We start from the raw sequence: 19,505 nt of genomic DNA, 5'->3' as shown, positions 1-19,505 counted from the left end.
TATCGTGATAAAGACACCTCTCTTGCAGCCGGTCCAAGAGCTCTAGCCGCGCACACTAGGGTGACCGCAAAAAATTGATGTCGGAATTTTGTCCGTCTGGACCCCACAAAATGATTCCCCTTTCCAGATATTGAGATAGCCAAAATTTGAGCTCGATCAAACGACATTAACCCGTGCCGCTCGTCGCTCAAAGTTTGAAAAAATCCAAATTGAGGTATTTTAAGATTTAGGTATTTTGCATAGTCTGTTAGAGCATGCTAGGGTTGTAAATCCAAAAGTTAGGAAAGAAAAATTAAAAGAGGTAGGAAGTAACCGACTTTAACGACCTTCTGACAAAAGATGAAGAACAAAAGCAATATGTCCTGCGAGTTGTAAGCAAATGCCGAGCATTATATTCTGACGTTTCAAAAACTACTTTAACAAAAGCTCTAGAATAGATTAGATAACTATGTAAAATTATCAACTCATGTAGGTTAGCGTGCTCTGATGGTTCATCTGTGCTACTGAGCAATTTATTAGCCATTAACAACTTTTCATTGTCTGTAATGGTGGGATCAAAAAACGATAATCCCACCAACTCTGCATTCAAATACCACAAATGGTTCGAATTTGGTCAGGGCTATTTCTGCAATGTTGTTGTCACATTCTTTATAGTCTAACAGACTATGCAAAATACCTAAATCTTAAAATACCTCAATTTGGATTTTTTCAAACTTTGAGCGACGAGCGGCACGGGTTAACGTCGTTTGATCGAGCTCAAATTTTGGCTCTCTCAATATCTGGAAAGGGGAATCGTTTTGTGAGGTCCAGACGAACAAGATTCTGACATTTTTTTCCCCCCCATATGAGATCCGGTCACCCTAGCGCACACGCTGTTGTAAAGCAGGCTATAAAAATGTTTGTGTTTTTGTTGACTGTGTGGTGTCCTTCCCCATATTTCCAGTTAATGGTTGCGGTTTCAGCATCGGTAAAATCCAACATTGAAATGTCAGTAGGGTAGGAACAAATACCTAAAAAGCTCATCCGGGTCCCTAACAACGTTGGTGCATGTTAGATTAGATCGCTGAGCAAACTTTCCCCATAAAGAATTTAAGAAAAGCTTGGAGATCTGTCTTTAAGCAGGGTTGACAGCTATATTTTCAGGCCGTAACTGTACGCCTTTTTTTTTCAAGAAAGGAGTCAATGTACTGCCTTTTCTTGCTTTCATCAGTACACCAGCTAGGATAACCCGAGGCCTCTTGCTTATCCCTAAGATGTAGTTTAATGTAGGGAGCAAAGAGATCGTCGGTGGTGTTAGGAAAATGCCATATTTCATAGATGTGGGCGATCCGATACCCTTTCTCTATCGCCATCTCGAGCTCTATAGTACACCAGGTACCTGTCAGGGAGCGTTCTTCGTCACTATGTGTGCAATCCTCTGCCTGTGAATTTACAGCGCATGTGTAGCAAAGGGCGAACATTAATTTTTTTTGTTGAGTTTCACAGGTAGAACAGGAAAAAATAAATCTCTCGGCGGATAGACCTTGACTTTAGCAATGCCAAAGTATTTTTTAATGAAACCAAAATTGTCGTAGATGATGTCGGGATGCCCTACAGGGTATGTTTTAGTTTTGTTTACAAAGGGGTACAGGCTGGAGAAATCGTAGCAATGTAAAGTCTCCCCAGCCTCCATCTGATGATAGAGCTTAATGGCATTAGTTCGCCCCCCGTAAAGTGCATCGCGGGGGTCTAATGGAACGGGGAATTCCATTTGACGGAGAAATGTTTGAAGGTTAGAATCATTTTCAACCATTTCACGCCACTTATGCTCCCACACCACTCTTATTGTGTACCTGGCACACACTAGGTAACGCTTTTTAACTAAAAAGGCATAATATAATTGGCCGTAGGTAGTGTTTGTGACCTTATTTGCGTCATTTTCATTATAGCAAGCCGGACAACCGTGGTAAAAACAACCCTGAAATTCAAAGGCTAGGTGTTGACCGCTAACATAGGCGTAACCATCTAGAAAATATTTTCCGACTTGTTTTTCACCGCCTCTCAAGGCATGTTGAATGTCAATGTTCTCAGTGTGGGCTACATACATGAGACAGTGTATAGCGGGGGATGAGTAGCGCTTTTTTGTCTTGTGATAATTATCACCAGGTAAAATGGCGAAAGTCTTTTTTGGTAGAAATTTAAACCGGTACATTGTCATACATACGGAGGCCAGTGTGATGAGCTGCTCACCACAATCGTTGGTTTTGAAGCTCACTGTATTTTTTAACATTTTTTTGCGTCATCTCCATAAGGCGCTCTCTATAGATCTCGCAGGAACGTCTCAAAATTTCAACATCCTGTTTACAATAAGATTTTAGCTCTGCCTTGAAGTCAAAAAGTGTGTTTCTGATTTTCATACCACGCCAGGAACTCTACCTTCTCACTAGCCGACATGTACTCTACCCCGAAATATTTCACATCAGGTATGGGGCCTACATAGTTTTGGTTTTCTCGGGTATTTAAAAAAGTGTGGAAAATGGCCTTTGCCGCCTGAAAATCCCTGCGGTAATTTACTGAGCTTCATGGGGATAAAATTTAGCGAGTCTATGAACCTCATGGACAAATCGGGCAGCGTCACACATAAGAGCCGGCCACCTTGGGTTATCAACTTTACCTGTGTTACGGTGTTGAGGAAAAATAAGGAAGCACCTGAAAGTGGACCCTCTGGGTCACGACTCCAGAGCCCCCGGGGGCGAGTGCCCAGGTGAGGACCACCCCCTATACAGGGAGTGTTAGGGACAGACCTCCAGGGGATAGGGCCGCAACAGCCGGAACCAAAGGGACGACTGAGGCAATAGAAAGAAGGCACTGACGTGGACGATAGGCAGGCCACTGGGCAAGGCAGAGACCCAGTGGGGTACAGGACCGGAAAGCCAGGGGAACACAGGAACGGAGGCTGTAGAGGTAAGGAAGCAAAATAATGAATAAAGTGCAGGACGGCTGATAACCGAGACTTGGAGGGGAGAGCAGGAGGCAGGACAGATGAGAGAAAGCACTGGGGAGACTGGGAGTGCAGAGTACAGGAGAGGCAGACCGAGATTAAGCAGACAGCGGGTTAGGAAGCACCAACGCACTAACACAGAACAGACAGAGGACAAGAGGGGCCTGAGGACACAGTGAGCACCGCAGCAGACAGCGTCACCGCATGAGATAATCAGGCGTCTTACCTGTCAGACCCCGGGCATATGTAGCGGTGGGCGCCGCCATATTGGGGGCGGGGCTAGTGCGTCACCTTACCCAGGAGGCCGCGCGCTGTGTGCTGGTGCCCGACGCCGAGGGAGCCGGAGGCCAGGCGCGGGGACGCGCCGGAAAGCAGGAGCGTGCCGGACAGAGCGCGCAGGGAGGTAGGCAGGAGCTGGTACCGTGACAACCTGTAGTTTTTAAAAAATCAGTTCCTTAACAATAAAGTACGAATCGTAGCGTCCTGCATTGTGCGCTATAAATGTATAGCCTGAAAATTTCCCGCTGGTAAAGAACAGTACAAAATCGTGAGTACAGGTATCACCTTCAAACTCCCAGGATTGATCACCACTCAGTGTTGTAGCATAAATGTAATTTGGGATGTGTGTGCCTGTCTCCTGCATACATTCAAAATGGTAAAAGATATAACAATCTGTATCGTCCTCTGCTACATACCGCCGCATGTAACAAAGATGGGCGTCAAATTTATTTACACGCCCGCGACATACAGAGCAACGCAAACCTCCACAGCGATGCTCAGTCTCACTATCTCTGAACACAAAACGCTGGTATTCATCAAAAAATGTTTTACGCCTGCAGAATGATGGATTATCTACAGCTAATTGTGTGTGATAATCTAAACGCTCACTAGAGCGACAATAAGCTCGGCATATAGGACAACGCGGTGTTTGGTGTGCGGCGGTGCTCTCCACACAGCCATCTCTTTGACAAGCTTTACAAAAATACTGACATGAATGGTTGTTCTTGCGAGTATACAGCGAATTGCAGCGCTCACAAAAGTAATCAGTCCCGATAAAACCTTTCATATTTTTGATACCGTAGTAATGGTTATCATGGAACAATATAAATACGGTTTTACCACTAGCTGCATTGTCAGTCTGAAAGTAGCGCCAATCACCCTGACTGTAGTACAGTACTTTAATGGTGACCCCCCAAATATTTTTCAAATGCTGGAATGTTGCTAAAACTCACTAATTGCACATCAGGGATGCCCATGTGTATGTTTTTAGAGCGGTTCAGTAAAGTAGCACCAGTGACATTCGCATCCTCTATCAGGGCGCACACACTAGCGGCCAAACACAGATTTGTACTGTAATTGTTAAAATCATACAGCCACTGGCTCTTTTGTTTAATGATTCGACTGCTCGCTATAGATTTCAAGCGTCTTTTTAATGGTAGTGATGACTAGTTTTAGGGAGTTGCTTGCCAAACATTCGTCATTACTTTGAAGTGTGCGAGCGACAGCATCTAAAAAAGATTCAGAATTAAAATCTTCTCGGGTCTGCTTTGTAGTGAAAATAGGGTCTAAAGCGTCGCCACCTTCAAGTCTTAACTGTACAAAGTCACCAGGTTCAATGTCCCTGATGATTCTACCCAGTAATGCCTGAATACTGTCATGAACGATGTTCACGGCCTCTACAAATGATTGTACACGTTCCAAATTTACTAATCTGAAATGATCGGTGTGTATGCACGCGTTGAAATTGCGGATGTCCCTTTGATGATGATGGAAGTGTTGTAAAAATACTGTATGAGCGGAGCCCCCTACATCATCATCATCATCATCACCAACAGCCTCGTCATCAGTGGCTTGTGAATTTTGTGTAGGTGTGGAACTAGCATTTTCAGAGTTATCTTGGCTATGTGAATGTTGAGCTGACTGTTGAGGTGACAACTGGGGGGTCTGTAGAGGTATTGCTGGACACGTACCCCCACGACGACGCCTAGCGCATAGTGCGCGTCTAGCGTTGACCAGCAGATTCAGAGCTCGTTTTATAACTCTAGCCCTATTATACCGGGCTAATGCCGTTTTAGCTGCTTTATGCAGGCCGTAGACGACCATATTTAGTCATAATGTGTTAGCAGCATCGGGTATCTCGCTGTCCACCTGCATGTCCCAAAGTGCGTATAGCTCGGCCTTATTAGCATGTGTAGTGATTGGTGCTGACAATAATCTTTCAAAAGTATCACAAAAAACAGTATTTTGGGTGCCCAGATTTTGTATCGTAAGTAGTGCTCCAACTGTTCCTTAAGCACAACAGTTTCAGCAGCTCCCCAGTCGACGGCCTCATGGACCCGTCTTGTAGCTGCTACAGGTACAGAATAGGTATCGCTAGCAGATATTGTCGCTACAGAATCCCTATCGCTAGCAGGTACTGACACCACAGAATCCGTATCTCTGGCAGGTTCTGACACCGCAGAATCCGTATCGCTAGCCGGTACTGACCCCACAGAATCCGTATCTCTGGCAGGTACTGACACCACAGAATCCCTATCGCTAGCCGGTACTGACCCCACAGAATCCGTATCTCTGGCAGGTACTGACACCACAGAATCCCTATCGCTAGCCGGTACTGACACCACAGAATCCGTATCTCTGGCAGGTACTGACACCACAGAATCCCTATCGCTAGCCGGTACTGACACCACAGAATCCGTATCTCTGGCAGGTACTGACCCCACAGAATCCGTATCTCTGGCAGGTACTAACACCACAGAATCCGTATCGCTAGCCGGTACTGACACCACAGAATCCGTATCTCTGGCAGGTACTGACACCGCAGAATCCATATCGCTAGCAGGTACTGACACCACAGAATCCGTATCGCTAGCAGGTACTGACACCACAGAATCCTGTTATGAATGAGTCACCGTAGGAGGCAAAAACAGAAATACTAGCTAAGTCCAGAAAACCAGAAAAGTTGGCAGCTATCGGATTGCAGACCCCCGAACCTATCAACAACAACTAGCAGTAGCCGTGGGGGGTTCCTACGGTGCCCTAGACCCCTCGATCACAGCCGGAGAGCTAAATAGCCTAAAGACAGAAAGGGAAATCTAAACTGCCCCAGAGCAGACCCCAAAGCAATAGGCAGCCCGCAACATATAATGACGGTGAAGCAAGATGAAAAAACACTCACACAGATAGAAAGATAGGTTGAGCAAATGATGGGGCCCAAGCTAACTAAATAGGACAGGATAGAAAAGCTGCTGTCTGCAATCCGATCAAAACAAGAGCCAACAGACTGATAGGGAAAAAAACCCTGAAGACGCTAGGCTTCAAAAAGACTATATCAGTACTCAGGTATTTTCTGAAGACAGAGCAAAAAGGAATTCAGCTCACCCCAGCAGGGAATGGCAGAAATCCAGAAAAACAAGGCAAAACAAAACCAAAACACAAATGCAAAAAGCAGAGCAGAAAACTTAGCTTTTGAGGAGCAGGAATCAGACTGGTCTCTTAGAATCCCTCAGAGAAATCACCCGCAAGGCAGAAGGGCGTCGGCTGCCTTATATCCAGTCAGCAATTCCAGTCACCCAGTCATCATCATCCTGCACATGTGCTTGGTAATCAGCCTCCCTACCTTCCTTCACCAGAAGAGGGAGTTCATCAGACCTCAATGGTGAAGGGGAAAATGAACTCACAACAGAATCCGTATCGCTAGCAGATACTGACACCACAGATTCCGTATCGCTAGCAGGTACTGACACCGCGGAATCCGTATCGCTGGCAGGTACTGACACCACAGAATCCGTATCACTAGCAGGTACTGACAACACAGATTCCATATCGCTAGCAGGTACTGACACCGCAGAATCCGTATCGCTAGCAGGTACTGACACCGCAGAATCCATATCGCTAGCAGGTACTGACACCACAGATTCCGTATCGCTAGCAGGTACTGACACCACGGAATCCGTATCGCTGGCAGGTACTGACACCGCAGAATCCATATCACTAGCAGGTACAGACACCACAGAATCCGTATTGTTAGCAGTTACTGACACAGTTGCATGAATCCGCGGCTTTTTACACACCTTAACTGTAACCGGTAAGGACCTCTTTAACCGGTTCATAAAATTAACTGAACTGGATGCACCGCCATGAGATGTGCCGGGCATATTAGCAGCATCTGACAGATTGATACTGGAGGAATTAGCAGACATAGTTAAAGATGCCGGTGACGGCTGTATAGTATGAGGCACCCATATAATGATTTGTTCTATGGCGGGTTCCTTACCATCAGCGAGCCGATCAATATCACGGTCAAGCGCCTCATGAGTCTGTTGGGCTGTGGTATTCACGGCGCTGGACGTGCTTGCTGTTGGCTCTGAAGTATGCTTTGTTTTTTGCTTGTGTTTTCGTGGTGGTGCTATCACTTCCGGGCATAGTTCGGTTGTATCATTCACAAGGCTGGTCGATGGCTGTGGCTGTATCGGTGGCCACAATGGTGCAACGTTATTCTCGGAGAGCTGTAGTGGTTGTAGAGGGGCTGTGGGTGTTTTTCTCCTGAGTTTACATTTAGCTGTAGGGAAAGATTGTACATGTGTCAACACGACTTTACATTTAGCTTTAAGGAAGATTGTACATGTGTCCGATTTGTGGGGAAGCACGTCATCATTGGTGAAGCACGTGTAACATTTCCTGTATTAAGACAATGGCGGTATATCAAAATATTCACTTACGGGCCAGCGTTGTGGACTGCACGAATGACGTGCTGTCTTCTGGAACACCTGTGAGGTTCTCCATTAGCAGCGGTATATTCTCTTTTGTAAATATAATTCTCCTAGGCTTCAGTTTAGAATCTGTAACTAAAAATATAGTTATTAGTAGCGGCATCAGCAATTTTCTCCAGCGGGTTGTGCAAAACATGTTTTCATTCCATGCATACCGTTACCGTTGCTGCTCGCGGCCTGTCGTTGCTTTTTAGGGTCTTTAGAAACTGGACTGTTTCTCGGTGTGTCGCCAGGGAACGGAATTATCGGCATTTCCGCTGTATTGGGCTCCACTATCATCACAACATCTGTAAAGAATTAACATTTATTTACACGTCTAAATTCATGTAGTTGAGAGAGCGAGAGAGCTATATACAGTACAGACCAAAAGTTTGGACACACCTTCTCATTCAAAGAGTTTTCTTTATTTTCATGACTATGAAAATTGTAGATTCACTCTGAAGGCATCAAAACTATGAATTCACACATGTGGAATTATATAATTAACGAAAAAGTGTGAAACAGCTGAAAATATGTCTTATATTCTAAAGCTCTTCAAAGTAGCCACCTTTTGCGTTGATTACTGCTTTGCACACTCTTGGCAACCCAACAAGCCGGAAGACAAGAAAACGCAAGAAGGAGATAGCACAGGGAAGACAGTACGCATGCACACACATCCCCAACATAGAGCCAAACATAAAGATACCAAATGTAAATTTTTGATGAAGAATCAACAACAAGTGGGACACAATTGTGAAGCTGAACAAAATTTATTGTTTATTTTAAATTTCTGTGGGAAGTCAAAAACTGAAAAACGGGGCGTGCAATATTATTCGGCCCCTTTAACTTAATACTTTGTTGCGCCACCTTTTGCTGCGATTACAGCTGCAAGTCGCTCGGGGTATGTCTCTATCAGTTTTGTACATCAAGAAGCTGAAATTCTTGCCCATTCTTCCTTGGCAAACAGCTCGAGCTCAGTGAGGTTGGATGGAGATCGTTTGTGAACAGCAGATTTCAGCTCTTTCCACAGATTCTCGATTGGATTCAGGTCTGGACTTTGACTTGGCCATTCTAACACATGGATACATTTATTTGTGAACCATTCCATTGTAGATTTTGCTTTGTTTGGGATCATTGTCTTGTTGGAAGACAAATCTCCATCCCAGTCTCAGGTCTTTTGCAGACTCCAACAGGTTTTCTTCAAGAATGGTCCTGTATTTGGCTCCATCCATCTTCCCATCAATTTTAACCAGCTTCCCTATCCCTGCTGAAGAAAAGCAGGCCCAAACCATGATGCTACCACCACCATGTTTGACATTGGGGATGGTGTGTTCAGGGTGATGAGCGCTGTTGCCTTTACGACAAACATACCTTTTGGCATTGTTGCCAAAAAGTTCGATTTTGGTTTCATCTGACCAGAGCACCTTCTTCCACATGTTTGGTGTGTCTCCCAGGTGGCTTGTTGCAAACTATAAATGACCCTTTTTATGGACATCTTTGAGAAATGTCTTTCTTCTTGCCACTCTTCCATAAAGGCCAGATTGGTGCAGAGTACGACTGATTGTTGTCCTATTGACAGACTGTTGTCCCACCTCAGCTGTAGATCTCTGCAGTTCATCCAGAGTGATCATGGGCCTCTTGGCTGCATCTCTGATCAGTCTTCTCGTTTGAGATGAAAGTTTAGAGGGACGGCCGGGTCTTGGTAGATTTGCAGTGGTATGATACTCCTTCCATTTCAGTATGATCACTTGCACAGTGCTCCTTGGGATGTTTAAAGTTTTGGAAATCATTTTGTATCCAAATCCACTTTAAACTTCTCCACAACAGTATCACAGACCTGCCTGATGTGTTCCTTGGTCTTCATGGTGCTATCTGTGCTTCAAACAGAACCCTGAGACTATCACAGAGCAGGTGCATTTATACGGAGACTTGATTACACACAGGTGGATTATATTTATCATCATTAGTCATTTAGGACAACATTAATCATTCAGAGATCCACAATGAACTTCTGGAGTTTGCTGCACTGAAAGTAAAGGGGCAAAATAATATTGCACGCCCTATTTTTCAGTTTTTGTATTTCCACAAAAATGTAAAATAGCCAATAAATTTTGTTCAACTTCACGATTGTGTCCCACTTGTTGTTGATTCTTCACCAAAAATTTACATTTGGTATCTTTATGTTTGAAGCATGATATGTGGGAAAAGGTTGAAAAGTTCCAGAGGGCCGAATACTTTCGCAAGACACTGTGTGTGTGTGTGTGTGTGTGTGTGTGTGTGTGTGTGTGTGTATATATATATAAACACAGTATGTCACACAAAAAACTTAATAAGTAACATTTCCCACATGTCTACTTTAAATCAGCACAATTTTGGAACCAAATTTTTTTGTTAGGAAGTTATAAGGGTTAAAATTTAAACAGCGATTTCTCCTTTTTACAACACAATTTTTTTGGGGGACCACATCACATTTGGAGTAACTTTGAGTTGTTTATATGAGAGAAAATACCCCAAAGTGACACAATTCTAAAGTCTGCACCCCTCGAGGTACTCAAAACCACATTCAAGAAGTTTATTAACCTTTCAGGTGCTTCACAGAAATTTTTAGAAATTTAAAAAAGAGAACATTGTACTTTATTTCCCCCAATTTTATTTCAGATCCATTTTTTTTTTACCAAGGGTAACAGGAGAAATTGGACCCCAAAGGTTGTTGTGCAATTTGTCCTGAGTATGCTGATACCCCATATGCGCAGGTAAACCACTGTTTGAGCGCATGGCAGAGCTCGGAAGGGAAGGAGCATCATTTGAGTTTTCAATGCAAAATTGGCTGGAATTGAGAACGGACACCATGTCGCGTTTGGAGGGCCCCTGATGTGCCTAAACAGTGGAAACCCCCCACAAGTGACATGATTTTGGAAACTAGACCCCCTAAAGAACTTATCTAGATGTGTGGTGAGCACTTTGAACCCCCAAGTGCTTCACAGAAGTTTATAGCATAGAGCCCATGACGTTCCAAAGCAGCAGAACACCCTTAAGTAACCCAATTTTACGAACTACACCTCTTAATGATTTCATATAGGGGTACAGTGATCATATTGACACCATGGGTGTGCCACAGCAATTTTTACCATTGGGTAGTGAGGGAAAAATAACTACATTTTTACCACCAAAATTTTGGTTTGAACAAAAATTTTACATTTTCACACAAGAAGTGGGTAAAAATGGCAACAAAATTTTTCCCACAATTTCTACTGAACTCCATATGTGGCTGTACAGTGCTACTTAGCCATGTGGAGAGACTCGGGAGGAACGGACCGCTATTTGCCTTTTCAAGTGAGTGGATCTGTGCACATGTCAGTGTGTTTCCACGGACCATGCTGACATGTCCGTTTTGTAATGTCAGCACAGGCCATAAAATGTCGCATACACATAACACACGGATGTCATCCAGGTGACATGCATCGGCACTGGAGAAGAAGTGTTACAGTAAGTGCTGTTCCCCGGAGCCGGGTGCAGAACACGGCTTTCCTCATTCTTCCCTGCTCTGCTGGAGATTGGCGCGAACAGGGAAAATGAGGAGAGTTACATTTGAGTGATGAAAGAGACAGGCGGTGGCTGATGGGAATATTACTCCCATCAGCCTACCCCTGCTGCTGCTAATAACAGTGACAGCAGGAGCGGAGGACGGGAGTATTAATCTACCGCTCCTGTGCTGTAAATAAATATTTTTGATAATCAGCCAGACAAAACTCACAGCTGAGGGCTGCAACCTTCAGCTATCAGCTTCAGCAAGACTAGCTATCAAGAATAGAGAGGTCCCCACGCTGTTATTTTTTAATTTATTTAAATAATAAATTAAAAAAATGGCGTGGGGTCCCCCCCATTTTTGACAACCAGCCTTGCTAAAGCTCACAGCTGGGGGCTGATATTCTCAGGCTGGTAAGGGGAAATGGATATTGACCACCCAGCCTAAAAAAGCAGCCCACAGCTGCACAGAAAAGGCATATCTATTACATGCGCCAATTCTGGTGCTTTGTCTGGCTCTTACCACTTGCCCTGTAGCTGTGGCAAGTGGGGTTCATATTTGTGGGGTTGATGTCACCTTTGTATTGTCCGGTAACATCAAGCCCACGGCTTAGTAATGGAGAGGTGTCTATAAGATACTTCTTATCCATTACTAATCCTATAGTTGTATTGTAAATAAAGACACAGCCAAAATAAAGTACAGTACTTTATTTGAAAAAAATGACAGACTCCTTTTAATGATCTTAACTAAACCATACTTAAAGGGAATCTGTCACCCTTTTTTTGGCCTTTCAGCTGCCGGCATAGACATCGGGGGCTTATCTACAGCATTCTGTAATGCTGTAGATGAGCGTCCGATGTAACCTGAAAGAGAAGAAAAACACGCTATATTATGCTCACCGAGGTGGGCGGTCCGGTCCGATGGGTGTCGCCGTCCCGTCCGGCACCTCCCTTCTTCATGCGATGACGTCCTCTTCTCCCATCCTGTAATGGCTCCGGCGCACTGCTCTTCCCTGTTGAAGGCAGAGCAGAGTCCTGCAGTGCGCAGGCGTCGGGAGAGGTCTGGCGCCTGTGCACTACAGAATTCTGCTCTGCCCTCAACAGGGCAGAGCAATGCACCGGAGCCATTTCAGGATGGGAGAAGAGGACGTCATCGCATGAAGAAGGGAGGCGCCGGACCGGACTGCAACACCCATCGGACCGGACCGCCCACCTCGGTGAGTATAATATAACATGTTTTTCTTCTCTTTCAGGTTAAATCGGGGGTTTATCTACAGCATTACAGAATGCTGTAGATAAGCCCCCGATGTCTATGCCGGCAGCTAATAGGGGAAAAAAAGGGTGACAGATTGCCTTTAAAACAAGGCCTAATTCCACCGAAGCCCTCGATCTCCTGTAATAAAAGTAAAATAATAAAACAACAATATACCATACCCGGCCGTCTTCCTGTCCCATGCAGTAATCCATGTCTGTGAGATAATTAGTTTTCAAACCTGGACAGTGCCAAGATTGGTCCATCCAAGGGGAAAACCACTGGTGAATGAGCTGCTGGGAACGTGGCGTCAGAGACTGGGGGTGACATAGAGGTAACCTCCAGTCACTGATCTCCGTTCCCATAATTTTCGATCGCATCATTTTGGGGGTTAAAGTGCCGGGAGCGGTCTGTGGCACCTAGTGCCGGGTTTCAGCTGTGTGAATCAGCTGACACCCATTGGCAAACGTCCACACCCCCCCATGTGCGTGGCCGATCGCTCAGACATAATATTCCATCCATAGTCAAATAGGCCCAGGTCACACGGATAGAATATTACGTTTGATGTCAGATAGGGGTTAAATTTAGTGGTGCAAATCTTTATTAAAAATTACCCACATGTGAGAGCTGCTGCAGAAATTGTAGTTCGTCTGTGCACCCTTATGGCGTTCACACCCTGCAGCTGCCCGCCTGTCTGCGCTGCAGCGTTGTCAGGATCCTGTCAGCACCGGTGACTTGCCATGGCTGAGCAGGGTAACTTACCCACCACTATGAGGAAGCCCGAGGTCTGGCGCTGCGGGAGAGCTCAGGCAGATGGGACCTGGGAGTCGCAGTGAGCCGTGATGCTGAGGTAACTGGAGGCAGAATGACCTGTGATCATGTGACACAGGAGGGAGCGGGGCTACCGTGGAGCACTGCTGGGAGATGGCAGACCCGGGATATGCGGCGGTGACTCCGGAGGGTAACTCAGGTAGGGCAAAATGGGGGTCATATACAGAGAGAACAACGCGGTACAGAGGGGGCAGGCAGAGAGTAACCAGGACGTAGCCAAGTGATCAGACACGGAGAGGGCAGTGCGGTACAGAAGGGGTAAGCAGAGAATAGTCAGGACGTAGCCAAGGGGTCATACATAGAGATGGCAGCGCAGTATAGGAGGGACAGGCAGAACTCTTAACGGGGACAGAACCAGATCAGAACCAGACAAGCGTAAAGTAGCACAGGCACAAGCACAACAGGGTCACACACACTAGGCCAAGGGTCAGAGTATAAGCAATGAGGATTGACCACACAATGAGGCTATAAGAAGCCTTCCAGAATCCCAGAGTGAGGCTGTCCAGATTAACCTCTGAACTACCTAATCACACAAACTCCACAGACCATGACAAGCGTCACTTCTGCCTTCTCGCTCAGTATCTCATATGCGACTTAACAAGGTGGAACTCAAAAGTTGAATACTCTGTAGAGACTGTGTGAGCAGAAGCAAGCAATACTGGAGTTTCAGCTGCAGCAAGCACGGGTGAGTTGCTCTGTGGAACAATACCACTTAACCATCATGTTGTGAACACAACAGGGTGGCCTTCAAACTGGCTCACGGGCATCACTGGAGCATGGTAGGGAGGATATACGACACAGATCATACACCTCCCACAGAGGACAGCTTGTCTTTGCCTCTGGGCAGCCTGGCACAAATGAGCCAATACATGCTGCTGTGCCTGTGCTACGACCACAGAGTTGCCCAGATCGTACCCCTACTAATTACTGGGTTGCCACCCTGCTGGATCCCTGCTGCAAAGACAAAGTACCATCATTACTTCCATCACTGTAGCGGGATGGCAAAAAGTGTGAAAACAAGCACACGCTGGTAGATGCACTACTGACTCCGTTCACACCTGACAGAGTAAACACAAAGTAGAGGAGGAGGGAGTCGCCAACGCAGCTGGGGCACCACCTCGGAAGGGATGGTTAGCATGGCTGAAATGTTTAAAAAAAAAATTCATCAGCATGCCATAAAATCCAGCACTACCATTTGATACCGTCCGTACAAGCAGGTGCCAGCATTATAACATGGTGGAAGAGTAAGTGTCCATGTCCACACATCTGCACATACTAAGTGATGGGTCTGCCCATTTAACTTTTTGGTATCCAAACTGGACACATGCCTAGGCTTGTACTTTTTGACTTGGAAGTGCTGGCATGCTCTGTGGCAAGTTGTAATGTCGGAATAGGTGTTTATCACAGCGGGGGATGTAATCACACATAGGCGCATCCACCTGTCCAAAGCCAACATGGGCACTCTCGCATTCGTCAAAATAAACCAGGAGTGGAGCCCACAGGACTTGTCTGTACCTTTGGCTGACCAGACGAATGTACCATCTGCACCCAGACATTGTTATATTCTATTTATCATAATCCAACATAGCAATGAACATAGTACTGTTTCCTATCTAGAAAAAAGAAAGTTCATAATGGCATAAACAAAAGGGCAACTCCCTTGGAAATATATAGACCTACATAGAAGACGGAGTATGACGCCATAGAGTCAATAAAGTTGATTGGTTATAATGTCAAAAATTATTCGCTCTTTATTAATACAGGTGCATAAAAAGTGTACATTACAAAATATAATCATACGATCAGATGTCGGATATGACACTACAAAAAAGAGGGGATGGATACACCGCACATGTATGGTAAATGCAATGATACAGAAAGTGAGGTTACAAAGCCCCAAAGAAATGCATGAAAACTGGTACCCATGCTGAAGGGTCTCACACTTAACCGTCTAGTATTGCTGTCAAAGTGAAGTGCATAGCACAAAGCATGGGGAATTCATACAAAAACTTTCCAGTAAAGTGCTATGTGCAAAAAACGGATGGGGGAATTATTAGAAAGGTGATCATGCTTACCCATAAAAAAGTGCATGTGCGTAGCGTCCAGCCCCAAAGCCCCTACGCACGTTTCGCGCTAGGCTTCATCGGGGGGCATGTGTGATACTGCTGGAGGTGCGGGGTATAAATGACTAAGAACCAGGTGTCCAAAATTAGCATCGCTGCGGGAGGAAGTGAGCGCATGAGAGGCGGGCCCCGATCGCGGCGCGTCACATCCGGCCGTCATAACCTGTGGGAGGGACAGGGAGAGGTACAACTCTCCTGACGTCATTGTCCCGCCCCAGGCAGAACAGACGCCTTCCGAGACGCCCACTGACCACGGGACCAGCCGCGCATGTGTAGTGTCGGTGGTGGGGTGCCGAGCTGGGGGGGTGGTCCTACTTTTATGCCGCGCAGAGATGACAACAGAGACACGATGGAGGCAGATTCTGGGTGCAACAGGTCCAAGTTTATTTCTTCACTTGCCGTCCGACTGACGGCACACCTCGCGGCCCTCCGTTTCCAGAGCCGCTTCTCACACCGTACACTGGAGACGTGTCTGCACACACCGTCCCCTCCTTTACTGTCGACGCTCCTGACAGTTCCGTCACTGTGGCCGCCTTAGGCCCATTAACCAACACCGCTTCTACTGCTCAGTCGTCGTGTCACATACGGTGTCTTACACCCAGTACCTCGTCTCAACTGCGGTCCTTTCCTGTCAGGACCACCCCCCTGACGTCCTCTCTCCTCAGTCCCCCTGGTCTGGATTCTCCTCAGAGTGCACAGACTGTCGTAGTCCTCCTGTCACTTGAGCTCCCCCTGGGGACTGGAACTTTCTGGAACCCTCCCTCAGTATTTATAACTCCCCCGGTTCCTTGAAACTGTCACTCTAACTGTCACCACGCCCCCCATGACCAACGGTTTCTAAAGCCCTAAGCTGCTGTAAAGTCCTTTGCTCACACTCCACCCTGCCATCTAATGGTCATCCCAAGGTACTGCACGTCCACTACACTTTCCTAGTTGTTTCCCCACTGTAATCACTGACTCCTACCTACACTGTGCAAACCTATCTTTCTTCACTCTGACTAGTCCGTCCGTCCGTCAGGTCACCTTCCCTACACTCCCCCTTCCTTTGTCCATTGTCGTCCTCGACAATCGTCATCCCTGCCTTCGTCGTTCTGAATCTACACCTACATTCTGTTGTCGGACCAGAAGTTGAGCCAAACCCACTATCTGCGGGGGCCGAACCATACTGGGAGCACTATGCTCTGAGCAGCCTACTGCTACTCACCAGCGCGCATGCCACATGACAACGTCTTTCAAATTGGGCAAGGTACACCCGTATTCTCTCTACGGCGTGTATCTTTCCCCTACTCTCCCCTACTGTTACCTTTCACTATCCGGTACGCCATGATCGAGGCCACTCACCTACCAGATCATTGCCAGCGCCCGCCTTTCCTTCTTCAGGGGTGTCCGTGGTGTTGGGGACCTGACCTAGGACGGCTGTCTTTCTCACGTCTTCCAACTCATTTTCCTTCTTTCAATTACATGTCATGGTCGGCGTCCCGGTCTCCCAGACCGCCTCAACTCTTAGATCCCTACCGGATCTCACACTTTCCTTTGGTCCCGCAGACCTTCCCTTACCCGGACCTGTTGCATTTTACTTTGCATATTATACATCATACAACTTTATAATAGCACAAGTACCCCATTTTTTATAATTTTTTTTTTTTCTTGCTTTTAAAACCAAAATATAACATAACATTGCATGTCTCCTTTCCTCCTCCCTTCCTTGGACATGGACACTCCCTCTCTTCTAAGTATCCCGCGCTCTGTCAGTCTAAAAAGTAAACACAATCTATCCTGTAAGAGGAACATAGAAAAACAGACATAAAAATCACAGATAAATATTTCTTTTTTTTTTAAAAGCTGACCGCGAACTGTCCTTTTGACCTGCACAATGGTGCAACGAACTCCTGACAGTTCAATCCTCCTTTCGGTGGTCAGTAGTATGGGACCCCACAACCGTGGAGCTCCCAGGATGCAAGAAGTGTCCCTTTCTGCAAGATAGTATAAACGAGCCGTCCCGGGGGTCGTGCAGCCGCCATGCCAGCCTCTCCCCTCTCATGGAGCAGGTTCCAGACTTCCTGCCCCCTGGCCGTCTTCTCTATAACTCCTGCGACCCAAACAGAGGGTCCGGCATGAGCCCTGGAGTCCGGTGGGCGGGACTTAACCGAGGAAGGACGTGGATCAGAGGCGGCCGATGATTCCTGCGGCTCAACAGCCGCTGGGGCCAGGTGGCATATGGGGACAACCGGGTCCTTGGAGGCTGGAATCACAAGGCCCACTAAGTCGGCCGCAGTCGACTTCAGCAGCGGCATAACCGCGGCCTCAGGACAGGCCGCATCCACTACTTCCAATGGAGCCGGAGTAACGGCCGGTTCCAACGACGCAGCTGCTATCAGCAGGGGGAACGCAGCAGCGTCTTCTTTGGATGACTTCCGCACTGGCGGCTCCAGGCGGGGTACCTCAGGGACTTGAGCAGGGGCCTCGCACAACTCTGCATACACCACTGGGCCCGATGTACCCAGGCCTTCCGGTGCGCAGGGGGCAGCGTGCTGCGGCGGAATGATGAGGGCCGCTGGCGGAGGCACTGGTGGTGCCGGGGGTACTCTCACCTTCCCCGGCGCTGCGGCCTCCATCACATCAATACGTGGCTTCACCCGCAGCCTCTGTCCCTCGCTCCACTGTCCCGCGGGTTTTTCCCCTAAACTCGGGGGCTCCGCTGAGAAGTCCTCTGCGTTGATTTCCAGGCACATACTGCTTCCTTTTGGGGTACGTTGGAGGGGGTCCCAGTCCATTCAACACGACTGCAAACACCCGGACCTCTCCTCTGCGCTGAAGCAACACCGCCATACTGCACAGTACCTGGTACCGCCCCGGATCCTCTGCTGGCCACACAGATCCGCCACAGCGCTTCCCATTTGTATTCCACAGGTAGGTCATTTGTAATCCACAGGTAATTGTAATCCAAACAGAGTAGTCCAAGTCCTTTTCCATTCTTTGAGGCAGGTCTGCCGCAGAAGATGGGGTATTAGCGGCGGCGATCCTGCCGACTACGCCAAATGTAGTGTCGGTGGTGGGGTGCCGAGCTGGGGGGGTGGTCCTACTTTTATACCGCGCAGAGATGACAACAGAGACACGATGGAGGCAGATTCTGGGTGCAACAGGTCCAAGTTTATTTCTTCACTTGCCGTCCGACTGACGGCACACCTCGCGGCCCTCCGTTTCCAGAGCCGCTTCTCACACCGTACACTGGAGACGTGTCTGCACACACCGTCCCCTCCTTTACTGTCGACGCTCCTGACAGTTCCGTCACTGTGGCCGCCTTAGGCCCATTAACCAACAGCGCTTCTACTGCTCAGTCGTCGTGTCACATACGGTGTCTTACACCCAGTACCTCGTCTCAACTGCGGTCCTTTCCTGTCAGGACCACCCCCTTGACGTCCTCTCTCCTCAGTCCCCCTGGTCTGGATTCTCCTCAGAGTGCACAGACTGTCGTAGTCCTCCTGTCACTTGAGCTCCCCCTGGGGACTGGAACTTTCTGGAACCCTCCCTCAGTATTTATAACTCCCCCGGTTCCTTGAAACTGTCACTCTAACTGTCACCACGCCCCCCATGACCAACGGTTTCTAAAGCCCTAAGCTGCTGTAAAGTCCTTTGCTCACACTCCACCCTGCCATCTAATGGTCATCCCAAGGTACTGCACGTCCACTACACTTTCCTAGTTGTTTCCCCACTGTAATCACTGACTCCTACCTACACTGTGCAAACCTATCTTTCTTCACTCTGACTAGTCCGTCCGTCCGTCAGGTCACCTTCCCTACACTCCCCCTTCCTTTGTCCATTGTCGTCCTCGACAATCGTCATCCCTGCCTTCGTCGTTCTGAATCTACACCTACATTCTGTTGTCGGACCAGAAGTTGAGCCAAACCCACTATCTGCGGGGGCCGAACCATACTGGGAGCACTATGCTCTGAGCAGCCTACTGCTACTCACCAGCGCGCACGCCACATGACAACGTCTTTCAAATTGGGCAAGGTACACCCGTATTCTCTCTACGGCGTGTA

This window comes from Dendrobates tinctorius, unplaced genomic scaffold, assembly GCF_039654945.1.
Source record: "Dendrobates tinctorius isolate UK_male_01 unplaced genomic scaffold, ASM3965494v1 ptg000063l, whole genome shotgun sequence".
In the NCBI taxonomy this organism is placed as follows: domain Eukaryota; kingdom Metazoa; phylum Chordata; class Amphibia; order Anura; family Dendrobatidae; genus Dendrobates; species Dendrobates tinctorius.
The sequence above is the reverse complement of the archived record's forward strand: the minus strand, read 5'-3'. Positions refer to the sequence as shown.